This window comes from Plecotus auritus (genome assembly GCF_963455305.1).
Source record: "Plecotus auritus genome assembly, chromosome: 1".
Taxonomy (NCBI): Eukaryota; Metazoa; Chordata; class Mammalia; order Chiroptera; family Vespertilionidae; genus Plecotus; species Plecotus auritus.
The window spans coordinates 49,766,427-49,790,235 of record NC_137770.1 but is presented as its reverse complement, the minus strand read 5'-3'; the positions used below and the strand labels follow the sequence as shown (position 1 = coordinate 49,790,235).

At 40.3% G+C, this 23,809-nt stretch overlaps 1 protein-coding gene across 6 annotated transcripts in view; it reads right to left on the bottom strand.

The window, feature by feature from the left end:
- The window catches only part of DENND4A (DENN domain containing 4A), a 129,907-nt gene extending 106,817 nt beyond the window's left edge, over nucleotides 1-23,090 (bottom strand). For all 6 annotated transcript variants that reach the window (XM_080687107.1, XM_080687109.1, XM_080687108.1 and 3 more), the window contains exon 1: nucleotides 22,775-23,090. The gene's annotated coding sequence lies outside the window, so the exon portion shown is untranslated. The remainder of the gene's footprint in view (nucleotides 1-22,774) is intronic.
- Between the last annotated feature and the right edge of the window lie 719 nt (nucleotides 23,091-23,809).

Genomic DNA, 23,809 nt, shown 5'->3' with positions numbered 1-23,809 from the left:
AAAGAAAGGAAACTTTATATATCTATCTAAACTATCATTTAAATGCATAGGTGAAATAAAGATATTAGAAATATAAGCACTCAGATGGTTTATGAAGAAAACATCTAAACAACAAAAAAATCAAACTTTGGTCTAAAGGTCACTTAAATTTTATAACCTTAGACTCAGAATTTTAGAGTGAAACACTGTGAGAGAAAATCCTTTATAATAAAAGCTTAATATGCAAATTGTCCCCTTGACTGGGAGTTCTACTGGGAGTTCAACCAGGGGACAGAGCCGGCTGGCCAACTGTGGGAAGAGAGTCCCCGGCCAGCAGCTGGCAGCCACTAGGGACCCTACCCGTGCACGAATTTCGTGTACTGGGCCTCTAGTATTGTAATAGGAAGATAAACAAATCTAGGAGACACTAAAATATGGCAAGAAAGGGTGAGTAAATAATTTCAAGGTTCACTATTGCTAAGTAAACAATGGAAGTCAGGGGAAGAAAGGAAGGAAGAAGAAGAAAAAAAAAGGAAAGTATCCTATCTAATAAAGAGGGAATATGCTAATTGACCCTCACACCATCGCAAAGATGGCGGCGCCCACAGCCAATAAGGAGGGAATATGCTAATTGACCACCACACCCTCAAAGATGGCAGCACCCACAGCCAATAAGGAGGTAATATGCTAATTAACTGCCACACCCTCAAAGATGGGAGCGTCCACAGACACAAGATGGCGGCACCCAGTCCCCTCAGCCCCCCAGTCACCCAGGGCCAGCCCAAGGCGTAGGCAAGCCAAGGATGGCGGCTGCCCAGCCACCCAGGGCCATCCTGAGGTGCAGGCAAGCCTTGGATGGTGGCTGCCCAGCTGATGCCCGAGGCGCAGGCAAGCCTCGGATGGTGGCTGCCCGTCCACCCAGGGCCGCCCGAGGCTCAGGTAACCAGGGCTGGCCGAGGCTTGCGCTGCCAGCAGTGGCAGCAGCAGAGTTGTGATCGGGGCATCGCCTTCCCCTGATCGCCGGATCGCCTCCGCCCCTGAGGGCTCCCAGACTGTGAGAGGGGGGCAGGCTGGGCTGAGGGACCCCCCCCCCCCCCGCTCCAGTGTATGAATTTTCATGCACCAGGCCTCTAGTATCCATAATAATCCTGAAGATCAAAAGGCTAGAGAAACCTAACATGCTAGGGGCAGAGAGGAGGGAAGAATAGAGGACTGTGAGAGCCTACTAAGATACATGTCTTGTTCAGGCAGAAGATACAGATAATCAATAAACTTAATAAATTGACAAAAATAAATATAAATACGAGTATGACTAAGTAAAGGGTAACCATCAGAAGAATACTGTAACTTTCAAACTGACACCAACGTTCTTATTTATCGTTAGAAAATAGTAAAAGAGAAAGAAAGGAAGAGTCTAGGGCAAGCAGAAAACACAAGATAGCAGAAATAAGTCCTAATATAATAAGAGACAAGCCCTGCTGATGTGGCTCAACTGGGTGTCATCCCATGCACCAAAGGGTTGCCTGTTCGATTCCCAGTTGGGGCACACGCCCAGGTTGTGGGCTTGATCCCTGGTGGGGGGGCACATAGAAGGCAGCTGACTGATGTTTCTCTCTCCCTCTCCCTTCCTCTCTCTCTAAAAATCAATAAAAATATTTTATAAAAAATAATAATAAGAGACAAAGTTTAGCATACTAAAAGAACTCTTAGAAAGCACTCTTGGAGGTAACATGCTTTCTTACTGATCTTTGAACAAATTAGGCATATTCCAGTCTCAGGGCCTTTTATAGTTCCTGCTCTGTCTCCCTGAAATAGCCTTGCCTTATGCCAGCCCAGCCAGCTACATCTTCAGGTCCTTCTTTCTAAAAAGTTACCTTCTCAGTGAGGCTTTCCATGACTCCCCTATTTAAAATTTCAACAACTTCCCACACCCAACACTCATATTCTCTCTTTCCTTGTTTTAATGCTCTCACCTTATTACTTTTCACTAACATATTACATGTTCTACTTATTCATTTTATTTATTAACTCTCTCCACAAGATTGGAAGTTCAATGAGGGTAGGTATTTTTCTGTTTTAGTCACTGCCAACACCTACAACAGTGCCTGGAAATAGTATGTGGCCAATGTATGTTGAATGAATGAGTAAACAAACTGAAGTGTCCAAGTAAAGAAATAATTTTTTTTTAAATGTATTTTATTGATTTTTTACAGAGAGGAAAGGAGAGTGATAGAGAGTGAGAAACATCAATGAGAGAGAAACATCGATTCAGCTGCCTCTTGCACACTCCCCACTGGGGATGTGCCCGCAACCAAGGTACATGCCCTTGACCGGAATCGAACCTGGGACCCTTCAGTCCGCAGGCCGACGCTCTATCCACTGAGCCAAACCGGTTAGGGCAAGAAATAATTTTTAAATATGGCAGATATCATGATTTGAATACCATGCAACAGTCAGAAACAATGAAATAGATGTAAACAGCAACATATATAATTTGTTTTTAGTTAATCCTCATCGGAGGATATTTTTCCACTGATTTTTAGAGAGAATGAAATGGAGGGGGAGAGACAGGAAAAACATCGATGTGAAAGAGACACATCACATCAATTGGTTGCCTCTCGCACGTGCCCCAACTAGGGCCTGCCAAGGTACATGCCCTTGACCGGAATTGAACTGGGACCCTTCAGTCCACAGGTCAACACTCTATCCACTGAGCCAAACCGGCTAGGACTATATATATATATATATATATATATATATATATATATACATATATTTAGTTTTTAATAAGTAGGAAACAAAAGAATCTACAGCAAAATATCATATATATAAATTAAAAACACATTCAACACATTCAAAACAGCCCTATAGTTTTCAAAGATATATTCAGGATGATATGCTAAAGTATATACCTATTGGATAAAGGAAATGGGAGTGAGGATGGAGAATAAAGGAGGATAAAATAAAATTAAAGCAGGGCCCCACACAGGCCAATGATGAAAGTGTACCATGAAATAAGAAATATGATTAAATCAATTCTCTATGCCTGAGGTGCTCTCACTCACCTTCCTTCCAAAGAGAAATGTTTAATCACTGGTTCTAGCAAAACTCAAATCACTGTGACTTTGAGAAAATCCATTTCAGTAAAGAAAGAAAGCCTAACTAGAATGAGCTGAGGAGAGAATGTAAGGTAAGAAAAGAAGGAATTTTGATGTGAAGAAGGGGAGGGAAATGGAGTGGTTGGTAGAAGACATGGTATCAACAGAAGACTTTAAAAAAAAGGAATTAACATTCATCAGAGGGAGAAAATGGGGATGAAGGAGAAAAAGAGGATGACTGTAAAAGCAAAAGCCTTAAGAAAATGGAGAGATGGTACCCAAAACATACAGTCTGATTACACAGGCAAGGATATATCACATTATAAAAACAAGCTTTTCATAAAATAAATAAATAAATAAATATACAGGCCTTCACGATGTGGTTCTTAACCTTTTTTGGGTCATGCACTCCTCCTCCCTCCCCTTTGAGAATCTGATCTGTGCTATGGATCATCTCTCCCTTAAAATACTCATACAGATATTCAGATAAAACTTTACATAAAACTTTAGGAATTTTGCTGAGACATGCTCCCCAAGCTGTGTAATCCATATGCAAGTCTGATTATTTTATTTTATTTTTTTACTTTTTAATTAAGGTATAACATACTTAGAGAAAAGTGAACTCTAGGAATTTTCATTAAGTGAACACACCATCCATTATAAAAAACCTCCCAAGTGAACAAATAGAACGTTACCAGTAACAGGAAGTCCCCAATCCCCCTCCAACCTTCCCCAAAAGAACACTATCTTGACTTCTAACATTAGATTAATTTTGTCTATTTCTGAACTTTATATACATGGAACATGGAAGGATTCATATATATTCTTTTGGTCTAGCTTTTTTCACTCTACAATGTTTCTGAGATTTAGTTATACTCATATGCATAGCAGTTTATTCATTTTCATTTCTGTATAATTTTTCATTTTGAAAATATATCATAATTTTGTTTATCCACTCTATTGTTAATAGAATTTGGTTTGTTTCCAATGTCAAAGTCACGTATAAAGTATTATACATATCATGATGCACTAGTGCAGCGGTCGGCAAACTCATTAGTCAACAGAGCGGCAAACCACAGTTCGCAAGCCGCATGTGGCTCGTGAGCTGCAGTTTGCCAACCACTGCACTAGTGTGCTGGAAACCAATCATTCTACCACTAATAGAAAGATGTGGCCAGGAAACTGGGAAGGCTGGTCAACAGCCTTAATTGTTTTGATCACTCACTGTTTAGTTGAAACATTGTTAGCTGAAGCAGCCTCCACCTGTTTGTTTCATGTAAATTTCTGTTATTGGAATTTCCTGCCTAAAGGTTATGGGCGTATCCCATAGTCTCAATAAAAGGGATTGCAAGGCCAGGGCAAGGGGTAGTCCTTCCACTAGAGTTGGGCTCCCGCCTGGTCCCCAATATTTCCAAATTAATACTTTTCCAAGTCTCTTTTCATTTGTGTGCGGCCTTCTCCAGAACCCGAACTCTGAACTGGAACCCTGAACCACGCGGGACGTGAAAGGGGTTCCCACACTAGTGTATACATTTTTTTTAAAAAACCTACAAATAAAACTGCTAGGATATACAGTATATGTCCTATATATTAGGATATAGAGTATATGTCCTATGTGTCTGGTACATAATGCCAGCGTTCCAATGTGGTTTTAATACAACCTTATATTTGATGGGTAAGATGGTTAAGAAATAAAAAAAATTTCAAGCAAAAACATTCCTCTGACTGAGGTCTCTAAGATATTAACTTATTGTTTTTATTTAAATTAAGTCAGTATTGAATACAACTATATAAAGACTATAAAAATAGCAGTTAAGTGCTCTGGAATCAGTTAGGCCAAGTTCAACCCCTGGCTATATCCAGTGTTAGAATATCAGATAATCAAATAAGCATGTGCTTAGGGTATTGCAAAAAAGGGAGCACCAAAAGTTTAAATTTAATTCAAATAATTTTCTTAAATTTAACAATGAGGTATCATTTTAAAAATCAGAATTTTGCTGATTTTGCTTATCTTTTGCTTATTTTATGGTTTGGAATTGATTTTGTTTTAGATTACAGAAGTGGCACCATATTCACTTCAATTCTTGAAAATGTAAAGAATTAAAGACAGAAATTATGACTCTGATTTTCTCATTCATTCATCTAATAATTATTTATCAAAAGTTTTTTGAAAAGTACATATGTCTTTTTTTTTAATACGAACATCTGAACTCCCTTCCTACAAGGCAGTTTAAAATTCATTTTAGAACAGTGACATACAGCACCCCTGTCAGCATTCCAGCAATGGCATCCAATGTCCTGCAGAAGAGCAATGGTATCTTAAATAGAAAAAGGATATTTCCGTGGCATAACTTTGGCCATGGTCTAGCACTGAGGATGGCTGGTTGGTTTATTTCCTATTTATTCTCAGAGTCTGGTTCTCCAGTCTTCCAATCATTTCTGTAAGCTAATATCCTTTCAATAAAATCATTTTCTTTTGCTTCAGTTAACCAGAGTTGATTTCTGTTGTTTGCATCCAAGAATCCTGAAATGGTAACCCTACCATGTGTCAGGTGCTGTACTAGGCACTGGAAACACAATGACAAATAAGATACAGCCCTGCCTTATAGGAATATAATGGAGAATGCAGACAAGTAAAGAAGACATTACAATAAATAAGTCTATATAATGTGAGTGGTCACAGAAATTACAGGACACATAGTTTAGGCTTGAGAAGTTGGAAAAGAAAAAGATAGTGTCTAAATCTTGAAATATGAGTAGAATAATAAAAGAGAGTTGAAAGGGCATTCCAAACAAAAGGAGCAACAAGTAAAAGGACTATAACCTTTTCTTTTTTATGTTCATTACCTCTTTCCTACACAGTATATCAAAAGCATATTTGAAGGACAAAAAGCAGACTGATAGATTTGAAGGGGATGAGAAAACAATCACAATTTGTGACCGGTGACAATGATGGTATTTCTGACCTTGCTATATGAAAATGAGCCTCATGCTTGAAACATAGCCACCTACCACCACCACTGCTGCAGCTGCAAAACTGCCTCCTTTTCTCTTTCCTCACCTACCTCATTCACTTCTCAAAATAGTCAACTATGGAGCTCTTGGTTTGGGGGAGTTTTTTCATTTGGTTGGTTGGTTATTTGTAATGGGGGTGGTGTAGGAATCATGACTGAGTGAATAAAGGAATTGAAAAGAGAAGGTGTTAACTGAGAGTGGTGAAGCACAAAGCATTCTGCCAACTGCTTACACTAGTTTTGCTTAAAGGAAGGTACCATTCTACAGGAGAAAAAAAAAACTGATGTAAAATATTTTACAAAATAGTGTATGTTCTTTCATCTAAAATTAAAAGATTTCAGTATTGACATAGATCATTTATTATCTGTTAATATTAGGTTTACACTATGTATGATTTTCATTGCTTACTTTTATAAAAATTTGGATCTTCATATGTGTTTTTTTAATTTATTGATTTGAGAGAGTGAGAGAGAGATTTGTTCCACTTATTTATACCTTCAATAGTTGCTTCTTGTATGGGCTCTGACTGGGGATCAAACCCACAACCTTGGTGTATCAGGGCAACCCTCTAACCAACGAGCTACCTGGCCAAGACTGTAACTATTATAAGCTCTATGCTGAATAGGAAAAATCACCATAAAAGTAAAACAACAGCCAACCAACCACTATTTGAAAAAATTGATAAATGAGACTGAAAGCAAATGATCAGTGACATCTCATTCTTGAAAGTGACATCAGAGTTATAGAACAAGCCCTGGCAGTGTTGCTCAGTGGTTGAGTGTAGACCCATGAACTAAGAGTCATTGGTTTGATTCTCAGTCATGGCACATGCCCAGGTTGCAGGCTCAATCCCCAGTAGGGGGCATGCAGGAGGCGGCCGATCAATGATGTTTCTCTCTCATGGATGTTTCTGTTTCTCTATCCCTCTCCCTTCCTCTCTAAAAATCAATAAAAACATACATTTTTTAAAAAGTTATAGAACAAAATTATTTTAGTAAACTAAAATCTACAACCCACCTCTGAAAAAAGTAGTGTTCACTATCATGTGAAGGACAGTTATGAAAAATAAGTTTTCATTTCAGTTTCATTAAATTAAATGGTGTAAAAATTTACTTCAGTCATACCAAACTTCACACTACCTATGCAAATTCAGTTCTGTGACAATATCCCTGTTCATATGGCCACTCTTGTGCAATATTTGAGACCTGCTCTTTGAAGCCTTCCCTAACCTCTTTCCCCAGGACAGAATGTCATTCTATCTTCTTATGCTTTAAGAGTATTCTATACATATTTATATTATGATTATAACACCAATACTATACTTGTTTCTGTGAACGTGTACTCTTTGAAACTAGATTAGGAATTCTTTGAAAGTAGGCAATGTTACATTTCCATCTCTGTAAATACCTGTTTTAGCACAGTTCCTGGCATAGTAAATGACAGCAGTCAGTAAATGCTTCCTGAACAGAAAAGTACATGATGTATTAATAATCATATTAAACATAAAGTTATTTGTGTTCATAAAACAGCATGGCTCAAACTTCAAATTCAGTATGCAGAAGCTAAAAAATCAGCTCCACTGGTTTTTATTTGAAAAGAGGAGATATTTTTACAGCTCTCACAATAATCACCTATGGATCAGGGATGAAATAATTTAAGTTCTTTACTACTATATAAAAGCCAATGAGTACTCTCTTTTTTATTTAAAAAAAAAAACACACCTTAATTTTATTTTGTATTATTCAGTATTCCTTTGTAATCACCACCTTTTAGGATATGTATTTGGCTACATATCTCTCCTTCTGAGAGTTGTATGCCCTACATCCACTCCCCTACCATAAAAATGGGGCCTGAAATGTTCTGTAAGACCTTAATCTCATCAACCATAGCTGATGGGACCAGACATTTTCTCCCAGGGGTATAAATGTGATCACAGAACCATGAGTAAATATATGAATTTAAGAGTTAGAGAACTTGTTCAGCCATGCACAGTGGTAAAAGACAACATGTAGAGAGAGAAAAATGAAGTGGGCAAACAGGGAGAAGCAGAGAGACCATGCTGCCCCAGGGTGGTGAGAAAATAACTAACTGCCTGTGTTACTGATGAGTTTCCAGTCCTTGGTTCCCCTCCCACTCATGAAGCTTGGCTGTACTTCTATCTTTAAGTACTGTGAAATCCCCAGTATCCTTGCCATTAACATTAATTCCTCCCCCCTTTTAATTAGTTTGAATGTGGTTTTTAGTACTTACAAACCAAAGAAATTTGATTTTAAAATCACAAAAAAGGTAAGGTCATGCAGGAATAGCAAAAGGTCAGTTAATCACGGGGAGGGTGGGGCTTGTTAAAAAAGAAATGTCTATTACATTGGTATGTTCAGGCATTCTTCAGCATAAGAAAATGAAAAATACCACCCTAACAGGTTCAAACAACATCCTATAAATCCAATTTCAGCATAGTGTGAGTCAGTATGATTAAATTCTATTTCAAAGTTCAGAAACAAGTGAGAGATTACAAGGGATAGAGAATCTTTTAGAGCTTATTAGAACAAATTATTTTTTTTAAAGAAAAATACTACTTACTACAATTTTGACCAAAAAGTAATTGGGGATATGTTTTTGGTTTTTTTTCTGGTAATAATAGCCAGTCCTATCAGCCAAGCCTAAATATCATTACAGTTTTTCCCATCCACCTACACCACTTATCTTAAAAACAAGCCACTTGAAAGAATCTTCAACTAAAATACTCAGCGGTAGAAGGCAGTGACCTGTAAAAAAGGATGCATTTCCCAACAGAAGTCATTACATGACTTTAGCTTCTAAAATAAGACTGACATATTAGGTTTTCTATTTTGTTTTTATAGTTTGTTAGTAAGAAGTTTCCTTTTTCATCCCAAACTAAAAAAGTTTCTTTAGTAAGTTTTCATATGGATATTGAAGAAGAATGGATATCAGAAACTGTATAGTTCCTTTGTTCAAAACAAGGCAAACTTACATTTGTAAGAAAAACTGACTAGTTTGCTTCACATAATTAAAATTTTGGAAGACTGAGAAAATCTAGAAATGTAACAGCAAGTTCAGAGATAAAAATAAAAGATATTTCTATCAAATTCTGGCATTCAAAAAAAGGAGGAAGACATTAAATTTAGGGTAAAAAGAAAAGTTTATGAAAAATTAAAGTGATTGCTATAAAAAAGATTTTAAGTAAACATGTCTCAATTGTTTATAATAATGAAAGAAGGCAGAGGGATTGATAATTTTTAATGACTTATATTGTCCCTAGAATGTATATTGAAATTATGTTTGACTATTAGTGTCCAATATTCTGAGAATTTTATTTTTACTTTTTAATGATTATTTTTATTTTATTTGTTTTATTTATCAATTACAGTTGACATTCAATATTATTTTATATTCGTTTCAGTGGTACAGCATAGTGGTTAGGCATTTATATAATTTACAAAGTAATCCCCCTAAAAAGTCTAATACCCATCTGGCACTATACATAGTTATTACAATACTAGAGAATGGTTTCTAGCATCATTCTCTAATGAATTCGTGCACAGGTGGGATCCGGCCAGCCAGGGGCCGATCTGTCCAGGCTGACCTGAGGGTGGGGCCGTGGGTGGTTGGCCAGAAAGCCCCAAACCCTGGTCGAACTCCCAGTGGAGGGGACAATTTGCATATTAGGCTTTTATTATATAGGATTACTGACTATAATACCTATGCTATACTTTACATGCCTGTGACTATTTTGTAATTAACAATTTATATTTCTTAATACCTTCACCTTTCCACCCATCTTCCCAACCCCCCTTTCTGAGAATTTATTTTGAACCACAGTGAAGGGGTACTGTGCAGGGTTGGCTCAGAAGTAGTTGGTAAGTTTTCCAATTTTCCCATTCTGCTCCCTTGTTCAATCTTTCTCTATAACATGCTTCAGTTTATCTCTCAAATTAGTAACGAGTACAATCTTCATAGAGTTATCACCCTCACACCTTAATCTAAAATAGGAAAGGCTAGTTAAATGCTACAGTACAGACTATATGAAGATTAAAAATAGAGGGCATTCCTAGAGTTTAAACAATGCTAATAATAAGAAAGTTGTGCTGAAATTTAAATAACTAATTAAGAAATGCTAATCAACATGAATGCCAATTTCAAATTTATGACAGAACACCAAATGTTGGAGCTACTACAGAGAAAGGCTAATGGTCAACTTGCCATGACAGTCTCAAAAGCTAGGACTGTATTTTTCATTTTAAAACCCAGGGTAGTTGGTTTGTTCATTCATTTGTTAATTCTAGACTAGTGGGCAGGGGACACAGATACATAAATTAAAACATTCTAAGGGTGCCCTGGCTAGGTGGCTCAGTTAATTGGAGCATGGTCCCATACACCAAAAAAGGTTGTGGGTCAATTCCCAGTCAGGGCACATAACTAGGTTTCAAGTTCAATCCCCAATTGGGGTGAGTACAGGAGGCAACAGATTGATGTTTCTCTCTCACATAGATGTTTTTCTCCCCCACCCTTTCCCCATACCTTTCTCTTTAAAATCAATAAACACATCCTCAGATGAGGATTTAAAAAAACAACAATATTCCAGCCCGGCCAGTGTTGCCCAGTGGTTAAGCGTCGACCCATGAACCAGGAGGTCACGGTTCAATTCCATATCAAGGCACATGCCTCAGTGTGGGCTTGGTCCCTAGTAGGGGGCCCACAGCAGGCAGCTGATGAATGATTCTCTCTCATCATTGATGTTTGTCTCTCTCCCTCTCCCTTCCTCTCTCTAAAACCAATTAAAAAACATATAATATTTTTTAAAAAGTATTCCAAGGGCAATAGTAGCTATAATAGGTAATTTATTGAACATTTACTAAGTGTCAGCAACTGTTCTAAGTGCTTTACTTGTATTAACAAATTTAAGTTTCACAACAATCTTATGAAGACACTAGGGGCCCAGTGCACCGTGAAAGGAACTGTGGGCCATGAGCCTGCGGTGGGCACAGGGGCGGGTCTCGGCCCATCCGAGCCCCGATCCGGTTCCTCCCGCCGCAGCCCCCGGTCCCCTGTCGGTCCACTGTCTGCCGGCAGCCCTGCTCCTGCCGCCCCTGCTTCCATGTGCTGATGGCGTGGAGCGATTGGGGCCGGTGCCAGCAGTAGGTACGAGTGGGGCTGGTGCCATCAGCAGATGTGAGCAGCAGCTGCTGCCCCGATCGCCCTTCAGGAGCAGGGGGAGGTGGAGAAGCCCTCAGGGGTGATAGGGGCCGGCAGCCGCCACTCTCACCCAATGATGGTGCCAAGCGACCGGGACCTGCTTCGGGCACCGGCAGTGGATGCGCTAGGCGGATGCTGGCTCCAATCACCCCTCAGGACCAGGGGGAGGTGGAGAAGCCCTGAGGGGTGATTGGGGCCAGCAGCTGCCGCTCGCACCTGCTGATGGCGCCGAGCGATTGGGGCCGGCGCCAGGACCTGGCAGTGGGTGTGAGCGGTGGGCAGGACCGTGGTGCACGGAAGCAAAGAATTTTCAGTAACCACAGAGGCTCGCCCCGATGACAGCGACCAGCGCCCCACCTTGGTCTGGTGCCCACGCTCACCTGCTCCACCATCCCACTGCAGCCAATGCCCGCCATGTTCCACGCTCTGCCGCCTGCTGCGGATGGCTGCCATGTTCCGTGCGCGCCCCCTGGTGGTCAGTGCACGTCATAGCGACCGGTTGTTCAGTTGTTCCGCCGTTCGGTCTATTTGCATATTAGACTTTTATTATATAGGATAGCAGCAAAGTCAGATGTCAACCCCAGACAGTCTGGCGAGAGCTAGCCTTACCCGTTCACTTTTGGAGAGAAGGGGTAAGGCTAAAAGGAAATGTGGTACTGAAGTAGAGTCAAAGATAACAGTATGAACTCATGTTTAGCTTCATATAGATAAAGACGGATAGACAGAAAAAAATAGTTACATGTTTGAATATGTGGGTTAATATATCTTTCCTAGATTTGTATACTGATAGGGCCTAGAAGCAATGATACCCTAGCTGCAATGAGCAGCCCCACTGCCTAGATCTTTGTTTCTAGCATCATAATAAAAGTAACCAGGGACCCTTGGAGAAATGGGTGGAGGTAAGGAATATATGAGCCTGGAGCAAAAAAAGTAAGGCAGTGTTCAAAAAGCAAAATAATAGGGTACGTCCTGTTGGTCACAGGAGCCAACATGAAAGATGTGGAACAATTTGAACCACAAAATAAAGTAGTGTAGGATTATAACCCAAAGCTATAAAATGAGTGTCCATAGTCCCAGGCGTCCTCAAACTACGGCCCGCGGGCCACATGCAGCCCGCCGAGGACATTTATCTGGCCCGCCGGGTGCCACTGCCTGTCCTGCTTAGCAGCCGACTCGTCCCGGGCCCGCAGTGTGCATAGGAATTTGTTCATAGTTTTTTTTTTTAACTATAGTCCTGCCCTCCAACAGTCTGAGGGACAGTGAACTGGCGCCCTGTTTAAAAAGTTTGAGGACCCCTGGTCCATACTGATACAAATGATTGAATAAATAAATGGGAGAAGACAAAAATCCCTTATAGAAATTCCAGATAATTTTGTAGATATTCCCCCCTCAAGTAGTTAAAACTTATCTCCCCTCCCATTGAGTACATGGTCTGCACTTAGTGACTTGTTTCAAAAAGTAGAAAACTTTTTATAGGAAAACTTTACAGTAGAGAAACCTGGCAAACATTACCTTAGTCAGGTGATAGAGGTTAAAATACAGTGACAGCCCAGCCAGTTGAGCATTGTCCCAGGCACCAAGAGGTCACTGATTCAATTCCCGGTCAGGGCAAATGCCCAGGTTGCAGGCTTGATTCCCAGTGGGGTGGGGGTGGGGGTTCAGGAGACAGCCAATCAACATTTCTCTCTCATCAATGTTTCTCTCTCTCCCTCTCCCTTCCCTCTCTAAAAATTAATAAAAAAAATCAGTGATAAACCATATTGATAGTATGTACCCTTGAAGCAATGTAATAAGAAAGGCATTTTACCTCTGTGGTCATCCTCCTCCCAAACCAATAACCTCAGTCTAACTCTGAATAAATATCAGACAAACTCAAATTGAGGGACATTCTACAAAATATTTGACCTATACTCCTTGAAACTGCGAAAGTCATCAAAACAAGGAAAATCAGAGAAGCTGTCATAGTCCAGAGGAGCCAAAGGAAACATGACAAATAAATGAAATGTTGTTCTGGATGGGATCCTGGAACCCAAAAAGGACATTAGGTAAAAACTAATGAAATCCAAATAAACTATGGATTTCAGTTATCAGCAATGTTCCAATATCGGTTCCTTGGCTGTGACAAATGTAACATAGAAATGTCATACATTAACAATAGGGAAAGGTGGATCTAGGCTATATGGTAACTCACTGTAACTTTTCTGTAAATGTACGACAATTCTAAAATTAAGTTTATAAGAATAAAGCTATTGCCTTAATTAGACTGATATTAAGTCCTTTAAGTGATGTATAGTAGGTTGGACCAAAATAAAAATATAGTTAGTATTGTGCAAAACAATCTCAACATTGATGAACAGCTTATAATATTGTACATGTAAGTACATATTTCATATGTGTACATTTTATTTCTTAGTTTGTAAGCACTTTAGGAGCAGAAAATTCTCCTCCAGCAAGAGGCCATTCAAATTTTGGACTAAAGCAAAATTGTGGCACTAATTACATTAATAAAAATTCCACCTGGTTTTTGAGTCCACAAAGTTTGAATAGCTTTAGGTAACATCTATTTACAATACATTACTGAAACATTTCTTCATAGTTTCAGAAGGAGAGGAATGTAACTATACATATTTTAAGAAGGTACATTGGAGCTGGCCGGTGTGACTCAGTAGATGAGCACTGACCCATGAACCAGGAGGTCACAGTTGGATTCCGGTCAGGACACATTGCGGGGGTTGCAGGCTCCATCCCTAGTAGGGGGCGTGCAGGAGGCAGCCAATCCGTGATTCTTTCTCATCATTGATGTTTCTATCTCTCTCTCCCTCTCCCTTCCTCTCTGAAACCAATATATATATATAAAGAAAGCACATTGGAGAGTTCACTAGTAACAATATACTATAGTATAAAATTCACAATAACTTGGGTCCATAATTGCCATTGTTCAAGAGATTTAGAAACTCAAAAAACAAACTTCACTAACATTTGTAACTATCCAACAAAAAACCTCTTGTAACACATTGAAATAAATGCTCGGCCTTTCTGACTCCATCATGTTCAAGCCAGCTTTGTTACCCTGGCTATCAGGTTAAAAGCTTCTTGCATATAGACATGCTAATCATTACAGGAATTCTGCTTGCAGCTTGAGTTTTGCAAAAACAGCCCCTTACCATAAAATGCCTCTTCCAAGGAGATCAGAGATGTGCTGTTTATCAAAGATTTGCAGGAACCTCATGACCAGACTCACATCAACTAGGATGAGCACACTAAGCACAATTTCCTTGGACCCCTGCTGGTGCCCAGATGTCTGTGGTTGTCAATCACCTCTTGCCCCTCAGGTTTCCCCTTCCCTTGACATAAAAAAAAGCCTGAACTCTGCACTTCCTTAAGATGTATTTGAAGCACCACCAAGTCTCCCATTTTCTCAGTTGGTGCCTTCTCAATCAATAAACCTTTCCTTACTCCAAAACCTGACATTTTGAGTTTTGGCCTTTTGAAGTGTGGGGCACACAGACTTTTTAATATCAGTAAGAAAAAGACAGCCCAGCCCTAGCTGGTTTAACTCTGGATAGAGTGTCCTGAAGGATCTTGGGTTCGATTCCAATCAAGGGCATGTACCTCGGTTGCAAGCTCGATCCCCAGCCTGTCAGGGCATGTCCAAAAGGCAACCAATCGATATGTCTCTCTCACATCGATGTTTCTCTCTCTCTGACTCCCCCCTTCCCTTCTACTCTCTCTAAAAATCAATGGGAAAATGTCCTCAGGTGAGAATTAACAAACAAACAAAAAAAGATGGCCCAATGTATAAAGGAAAGGTATAGGCAAATCATTGCATAGATAACAAAAAATGCTCATACATAAGAGAAGATGAAAGAAAACAGAAATAAAATGCCATTTCACACCAATCAGATAGGAAAAAAATTAAAAGTCTGACAACACTAACTGCTGGTAAGGATATGAAGAAACAGAACTTGTGTGTCAATATCCTATAAATAGCTTGTAAAGATAAAAGATACTCATATCCTAAAATGCAGAAATTTGACAATAGGTATATGACCTGGAGAAACTCTGGCATGTTGCTTCCAGAGATACAAGGATGTTCATAAGGCACTGTTTATAATAAATAATTATAATAAATAAGAAATGAAAACAATCTAAATGCTCATCAACAGACTGTTCTTTCCCAACACTCTTGCCTCCCTTGTGACATTGGTTGTGTGGTGCTGTCTGTGTATGCCAACACTAATGCCCTCTCCAGTCTACCGCCAATAAATAACTATTTAAGTGGGGGTGGGGGGGGAACTCATCAACATAGGAAATAATAAATTGCAGTATATTCATTGAATGGAACATTGCATACCTGTCAAAACAAATGAACTAGTCCTGTAGGGCCAACAAGGATTGGAGGAAGCAGGGAGTAAAATTTAGCCCTGGCCGGGTGGCTCAGTTGGTTGGAGCATTGACCCATGCACCAAAAGGTTGAGGGTTCAATTCCCATTTAGGGCATATACTTATGTTGCGGGTTCGATCCCTAGTTGGGCCAAGTGCTGGAATCAATCAACTGATGTTTCTCTTTCTCTCTCTCCCTTCCTGTCTCTACAAATCAATAAAAACCTATTCCTAGGTAAGGATTTAAAAAAAAAAAAGTAGCCAAAACCGGTTTGGCTCAGTGGATAGAGCGTCGGCCTGCTGACTCAAGGGTCCCAGGTTCGATTCTGGTCAAGGGCATGTACCTTGGTTGCGGGCACATCCCCAGTAGGGGGCGTGCAAGAGGCAGCTGATCGATGTTTCTCTCTCATCGATGTTTCTAACTCTCTATCCCTCTCCCTTCCTCTCTTCCTCTCTGTAAAAAATCAATAAAATATATTTTAAAATAATAATAATAAAAATAAAAAAATAAAAAAAAAGTAGCCCTGGCCGACATGGTTCAGTGGTTAGAGCATTGACCCGGGCACTAAACGGTTGCAGGTTTGATCTCTGGCATCGGTCAGTTGGGGTGTGCGCAGGAGCAACCAATTGATGTATGTCTCTCACATCATGTTTCTCTCTCTCCCCTCCCTCCCATATTCCCTTCCATTCACTCTAAAAATCAATGGAAAAAATATCCCTGGGTGAGGATTAATAACAACAAAAAAGTAAAATTTATAAAGCAAGTTTCAAAATATGCATATCATGACAGATCATATTAATAGATGCTTAAATTTACCAGCACATTTTTTTTTTAAGTTCTAGGCACAGTTTTAAGCACCTTCTGTAAATCAACTCATTTACTTTTTACAACAATCTTATGAGAGTGACACTTCTATTATCCCTGTTTGATAGATGAAGACAAAGAGGCATGAAAAAGATTTAAAAACTTTCCTAAGGTCACAAAATTATTAAGCAGCAGAATAAAGATTCAAACCATGGAAATAAGGCTCCAAAGTCCACACTCCTCAAAAGCATCCAAAGAGCCCTAGCTGGTTTGGCTCAGAGGATAGAGCCTTGGCCTGCAGACTGAAAGGGCCTGGGCTCAATTCTGGTCAAGGGCACATGCCCAGGTTTTGGGCTCAATCCCAGTAGGGGGCGTGCAGGAGGCAGCTAATCAATGATTCTCTCATATCACTGATGTTTCTCTCTCTCTCTCCCTCTCCCTTCTGCTCTGAGATCAATAAAAAACAGATTTTTAAAAAAGCATCCAAAGAAATGCCATGTACTCTTTATGTAAATATACTGAGTGGCCAGATTATGATGATCTCTGAACGCATAATAATCTGGCCACTCAGTGTAGTTTATTAAAAGGTAAACTGTAAGGATACACATCAAATTTATCATAACAATTGCCTCTGGGAAGGAGTATGAGGAGAAAGGATAAACTGGGAAAAACAAATGTGACTTTAACTTGATCAGCAAGGTTCAAAAACAGTATAAAATTATACAGAGCTCTTCCAGAATTCAGTGTGATAACTATAATATACATACTTTTTTTATATTAAACATGTATCTGAAGCAAAAATGGGGAAATGTTAAGATTTTGTATGATGGATATATGCATGTTTACTATTTTTATAATTTTCTGTATTTTTAAAACTTCAAAATAAAAAAATGTCTTATCTATAAAACAATATTACAGCAAAAAGAAAATTTTAAAATTAAATGTATTGGGGTGACTGATTAATAAGATCACATAGGTTTCAAGTGTACATTTCTATTATACATAAATAAAAAGAAATTTAATAAATTACCAGTCTCCATACTTCAGCTTTTATTTGGAAATAAAAATAGCTAAACTGTGAGTTTGGTGCACAGATTCGTGCACCAGTTGGGTCCCTCGGCCTGGCCTGCAGGGATCAAGCAGAAACTGGCTCTCTGAAATCCCCCAAGGGGTCCCAGATTATGAGAGGGCAGTTCTCTGGTGATGCACCCTGGAACCGGGCTCCCTACTCTCTGGTTCTGGGTGAGTCACCTGAGAACCGCAGCTGCCAACTCACTGCAGCTCGGCAACTCCTCCATTGAGTATCTGCCCCCTGGTGGTCATTGTGTGTCATAGCTACCGGTCGGACAGTCGCTTAGACTTTTATATATATAGATATGCCTATATATATGTATGTGTGTGTGTATATACTAGCATACATATGGAAAATGTCTTTTTACATGGATCTAAAAAAGATACTAAAAGTACTAGTATATCAGAAACAGTATCTCTTATTATATATTTTGATGACTCACTATTCCTCAGTGAAAACAGTACTAGCAGGAAAACTCCTTTGATATCTTTCTACCTTGTTTTCCTTCCTTTCCTTTTTAAAAATATGTTGCACCCCAACCCTTTGGTGCACAGGATGACTCTCAATCAAGCCACACCACCAGCCAGGGGCCACCTCATTTTTTTTAATAGTCTGTCTCTTCTCTGTTCTTTCTATTTGTTTGCTTTTTAAAAAGAGGATGCAAGAATAAGGTACTAAGAAATTGTCACACACTTTACGAATAACAATAACATCCACAGATGAATATATATGCAGCCTTTGTGAACGTAAGATTCCCCAACATACAATCAAGTAATATCCCAAAAATCTACTTATAAATTAGTTGTCTGGAACTCAGAACATATTTTCCCATAAAGAAAGTTAAAAGAGGATATATGAGCACCAGGAGAAAGATACTGCCTGAAGTGCCAGGCCTTGAGCAGTGAGACAGGAAAAACAGAGTACACAATATGGCCTGATAGCCCAAGAAGAAAAGAAAGTGTTCTCAACCACAATTTGAGGACAGAAATCATGTCTCATTCACCTTTGTATCCTCAGTGACTGGCAAAATACAGCTGACCCCTGAACAACACGAGTGTGAACTGTACGGGTCCATTTACACACAGATTTTTTTTCAATACATAGTGTAAATGTATTTTCGCTGCCTTATGACTTTCTAAGTAACATTTTCTTTTCTTACTTTATTGTAAGGATACACTATATCATATATATATATATATATATATATATATATATATATATAACATACAAAATATGTGTTAATTGACTATGTTATTGGTCAACATTAGGATATTAGTAGTTAAGTTTGGGGAGTCAAAAGATACATGCAGATTTTTTACTGCATGGGGGATCTGTGCCCCTAATCCCCATGTTGTTCAAGAGTCAACTGTACCTGGCACCTCATAAACATTCAAAAACTGCTACTACTGACTGATCAGGCAATGAGAAAAAGACTAAGTCAAGAAGTCCATCAATAGGTGGCACTGTCAACACAGAACAGTTTGACTGTAAGACCCAAACAGCATCCACATACTTAAAACTATTACCAGGTTGGTGCTGTTAACTACAGTGGTTGGCAAACTCATTAGTCAACAGAGCCAAATATCAACAGTACAACAATTGAAATTTCTTTTGAGAGCCAAATTTTTTAAACTTAAACTTCTTCTAACGCCACTTCTTCAAAATAGACTCGCCCAGGTTGTGGTATTTTGTGGAAGAGCCACACTCAAGGGGCCAAAGAGCCGCATGTGGCTCGCGAGCCGCAGTTTGCTGACCACAGAACTAGGAGAATGCCTTCACCTAAATTATCAGCTGTCTCCATTATTGTATATTGCGTAAACACCATATTTTGAGGGTTTTTTTTTGCTAATATGAATCATAAGATAGTTTCTCTGTTGGAGTAGTGGTTATGTGGGACTTTCAGGATTTTCTCTTATGACCCTTGGAAATATTTTAATGTCATTTTTATGATTATTAGAGTAATATTATTCAAAAGATAGAACATAGAAAAGTATAAACACTAAAATAAAAATTATCTATAATCTTATCCAGAGACAACACCTTTTAATATTTTATGTATACCTGCCATTCATTTTGCCATATACTATGTGACATCATATATAATAAAAGGCTAATATGCAAATTGTCCCCTCGACCAGGAATTCGACCAGGGGACGGGGCCAGCCGGCCCATCTCCCACACCCCCTCCCCCTGGCTGGCCCAGTCCAATCAGATCTGATCGGAGCAGGCTGGCCAGACTCCACCCGTGCACAATTTCATGCACCGGGCCTCTAGTGTTATAAATAATAACAGTGTATATATTTCCTTATATTCTGATTTTTCTCTCAACAATTGGACTTTCTCATGTCAGTAAGCATTTTTTAATATATGACTTCTTAAAACTTCATATATTACATGAATTATTATTAATTTCACTATCCTATTATAGTGCATTTTGACTGTTACAAATTTTTTACTATTATAGTAGCACACTATAAAAAATACTTTCTTATGTAGCCCTACCCAGTTTGGTTCAATGGATAGAGCATTGGTCCATAGACTGAAGGGTCCCGGGGTTCAACTCCAGTCAAGGGCACATCATACCTTGGTTGCAGGCTAGATTCCTGGCCTGGTCTGGGCAGGTGTGGGAGGCAACCAATCGATGTGGCTCTCCCACATCAATGTTTCTCTCTCTTTGTCTCTCCCCGTCCCCTCCACTCTCTCTTAAAAAAAAAAATCAATGGAAAAATATCCTAGGGTAAGGATTAACAACAACAAAAATATACTTTCTTATGTATAAAATTCTATATCACTGTTTTAGGATTCAAAGTGGTAACTATGATATATAGTAATAAAGTGTGTGGTGCTTGACTTCTCCCCAACCCACAGATTCTATTGAGCAATAATCTAGGGCATTAAAACAAACAAACAAACAAGAAAGAAAGGCATTTTTGTCAACTTTTCTTGAATCATTCTCTTGTTCCACATCTGGTGGGAAAGAAGAAAGTCCCACAAAGTCTCTGACATCAGTAAGGACAAGAACAAGTCAATTTTCCTGCTAGAACCACTTTTGTTTTCCACTTAGAATAATAAACCATCAATTTAAACAGGAAAAGCACAGATTTGTGATATATAAAAAATCTTTGTGTATCAGTGCTTAAATTCAGGTTTTCACAGTAAGTAGACTGCTTAGAAAATATGTGCAAACAAAAAAGATAATGTAACTAATATCACTTAATGAGAAAATAAATTTTCATTTAAAATTCTGCCATGATTTCTTGTTTGAATAAAGTAATAAATGTCATATACTCGAGCTCCTCCTTCTAATAGCCTCCTAATTATTCAAATATTATTCAAGTTGCCATTGATAGGCCAACAGCTCCAGAAGCTTAAGAATCAATAACTATTTAAGCCAGAGGTAAGTCATATGGAAAAGTTCAGAACAAATCAACATCAGCTTTGTGCCCCTCTTGCACAAAAAAATTTATATCGCTTACCAATTTTCAAGAGTGTAAATTTGTGTACATAAATTCAAAACTCAGGCCAAAATTTACTCATTTATTCCCAGTAATGGACTTGTGTCAAGATCAATTAACTTCCCTAACAAGTACATTCTTATAAAATTTCACAATGAGGTAGATCTATGTTTAATCATTCAGAAAAATAAAATTATGTAACATATAGTATATATAACGATGATGATGATAAATGCTATTCTGAACTCCTACTTGAGAGCTGCAGTTCAAAGGAAAATTGTAAAAATGATGTAGAAGTTGCCTAAAATGTTTAATTTCAATGAAAGTTCTTATAAAATAAGTCAAATACAATCTTTTGTTTCACTGTAAGTTCAAACAGGGTTCAAATAGCTCAGAAATTCTGTATACTTAAATTTCAAAACCTGAATCCCAGAACCATATTCTCTAAACATAAACTGAACAATTTGCCCAACAGTCCTTACTTATTACCTAATCTTACTGGTAGGTCTCCCAGAGACTACTTTTTACAGTAATCTCAAATATATTTCAATAGATTAGTGTAACCTGGGCTACGCTGTTTACAGGTGTCTCCGCCTCCTTCCACCAAGAGGAGAGTAGACTAGACTCTCGATTCCAATAATTACAGGCTGTTGTTGTTCCTTGTGATTAAGCCCCTAGGGCAATCAGAAAATAGTGCCTATAAACGCCAAGCCACAGCTTGTAATCTTATAAAATTGCTTCTTTACATTTGGGCTACTATTTTCATTAATGTGTAACACATTTTCAAGAATAACATATTAACGGAGTAATACAATTTGTGCCCTCACGGGTCTCTAGATGGCTGGCACGCGTTTTCCCCCTAAATAAATACATGCCTGTTGACTGATGCCTGTCCTGCTGTTGCAAACAAGAAATAACTGTCCTGTAAAACAAAAACCCTTCTCTAGGGCTCCAGGCGTAACCATGCGTTTGTATTAAAAGCACACTGAGACAATAACAAAAATCTTCCAGCACATCTGTCATTTAAAAGCACGATAATGAAAAGCTGTCGCTGCGACCCAGTTTTAGGTCACAAGATTTCTTCATTTTTTCTCCTCCCCCCCCCCCCCCCGAATGCGAGAAACTTCAAAAGGAATGGTGGCAACCAGGAATCGTTTCAACCCCCCCCCCCACACACACACACACAAACATAAAAAAAATAATAATAAAAGACTGCGGGGTGAGGTGGAAACTAGCGAACTTGGACGCAGATCCAGCTCACGCTGGTCGGAGTAGACGAAGCAGACCCCTGGGAAGGAAATCGGGCCTCTGGGGCCCCGCCAGGCTCCCGCAGCCGCCGGTTTAAAATACCGAGCAGGTGGGATTCCGGGAAGCCACCTCCGTCTTACGTAACGGGGTTGTCAAAATCCCAGCTCCAGGACCTCCCCTCACACCGCCCCCGTCCCCACCCCCACCTCCCAACAACAAGAGCCCCAGGCCAGCCCCGAATAGAAAATCCCAATGAAAACAGTGGAGCCCTCCACGCTTCCGAGGCAGAGGCGCGAGTGCTCCTCTCAGCACCGCCGTGCCATCCCGGAGCGGACCGAGCCGCGGAGGACGGCAGGCTCTGAGAAGCCCCCGGGCGGCGGTCGCGATCATCCGTGCCACCTCTCCGAGCCCGGCTGGCCCCGCTCCCGCACCCTCGGCTGTCACCGCTCCGGGTTGTGACAGCTCCACATGCCACCGCTGCCCGCCTTGCCGCCCCCGCACTCACCTCACTGCTGGCTCCGGAGCGAGCAGCGGGTCGAGCTGGGAACGCGGTGCCCGGTCCCCTCACGAGCGGCCGCGGGACACGAGGGGTTGAATGCCGCGGTGCTCTGAGCCTGCTTAGCTCATCCCCAGCCCAGCGCTCCGCCCTGCGCAGCACCCCCGCCCGCCCAGGCCTGCCTCTGTCTCAGTCAGACGGGACTCCCCCTCCCCTTGCGGCCGCTGCTGCCTCCGCCTCTTTCTCTGACTCCAGCCACCACTAACTCCGCCGCTGCGACCAGCGCCATCTTGGCAGTGACGGAAAGGGTGGGGGATGTCATCGCGGCTCGCAAGAGCCAATCGCGGGCCAGGTCCGGCCATAGGAGGCGGAGTCATAGCTCCTGAGACTGATTGCGTGAAAGTAGGCGGGGCTCAGCCGGTGACGCGCGGTGTTGTTGGGGGGAAATGCGCCGTGTGGTTCCCCCTTTGGTCTGGAGATCCCCAGCCTGAGGCGTGCGTGGGCGAGACACATCTTCCCTTCTCTTTTCGCCGTCCGGAGGGCCAGGGATCTGTCTGGGACCCACGGACCTGTTTGCTCCCTTCTCCGCAGCAGCCCCGGGAGTCCTGACAGCGCTTAGCCAGAGCTCCGTGCTTCGGTCCGAGCGGCCGCTCCTCCACCGAGGGTGCTTAGATTCCCCGGAAAACCCGCTAAGGAGTTAGCAACCACCTAGCAGGTTTCGGTCCCAAGATACTGAAGGTCAGATAAAATGGGAGCTTCAGTGGGGTTCTCTGAAAAGTGTGTAGATAAAACACCTATTGTTGACTGAAGGGGTGTAGATTACATTGAATTAATGGGATATGGCCTACTTAAACCTGGCTATGGCTCTACCATAAGTAGCTTTTGGCAAGTTGCCTCTGAAAAATGAGCATAATAAAGGTTGGTTACCGTTACAGGGTTGCTCCAAGGGTTAAATTCTATATAACACATGTGAAACGCTTGGCATAGTGCCTGAAAGTACTCAATAAATGTTAGATATTATTCCATGGACAACTGAAGGAAGAA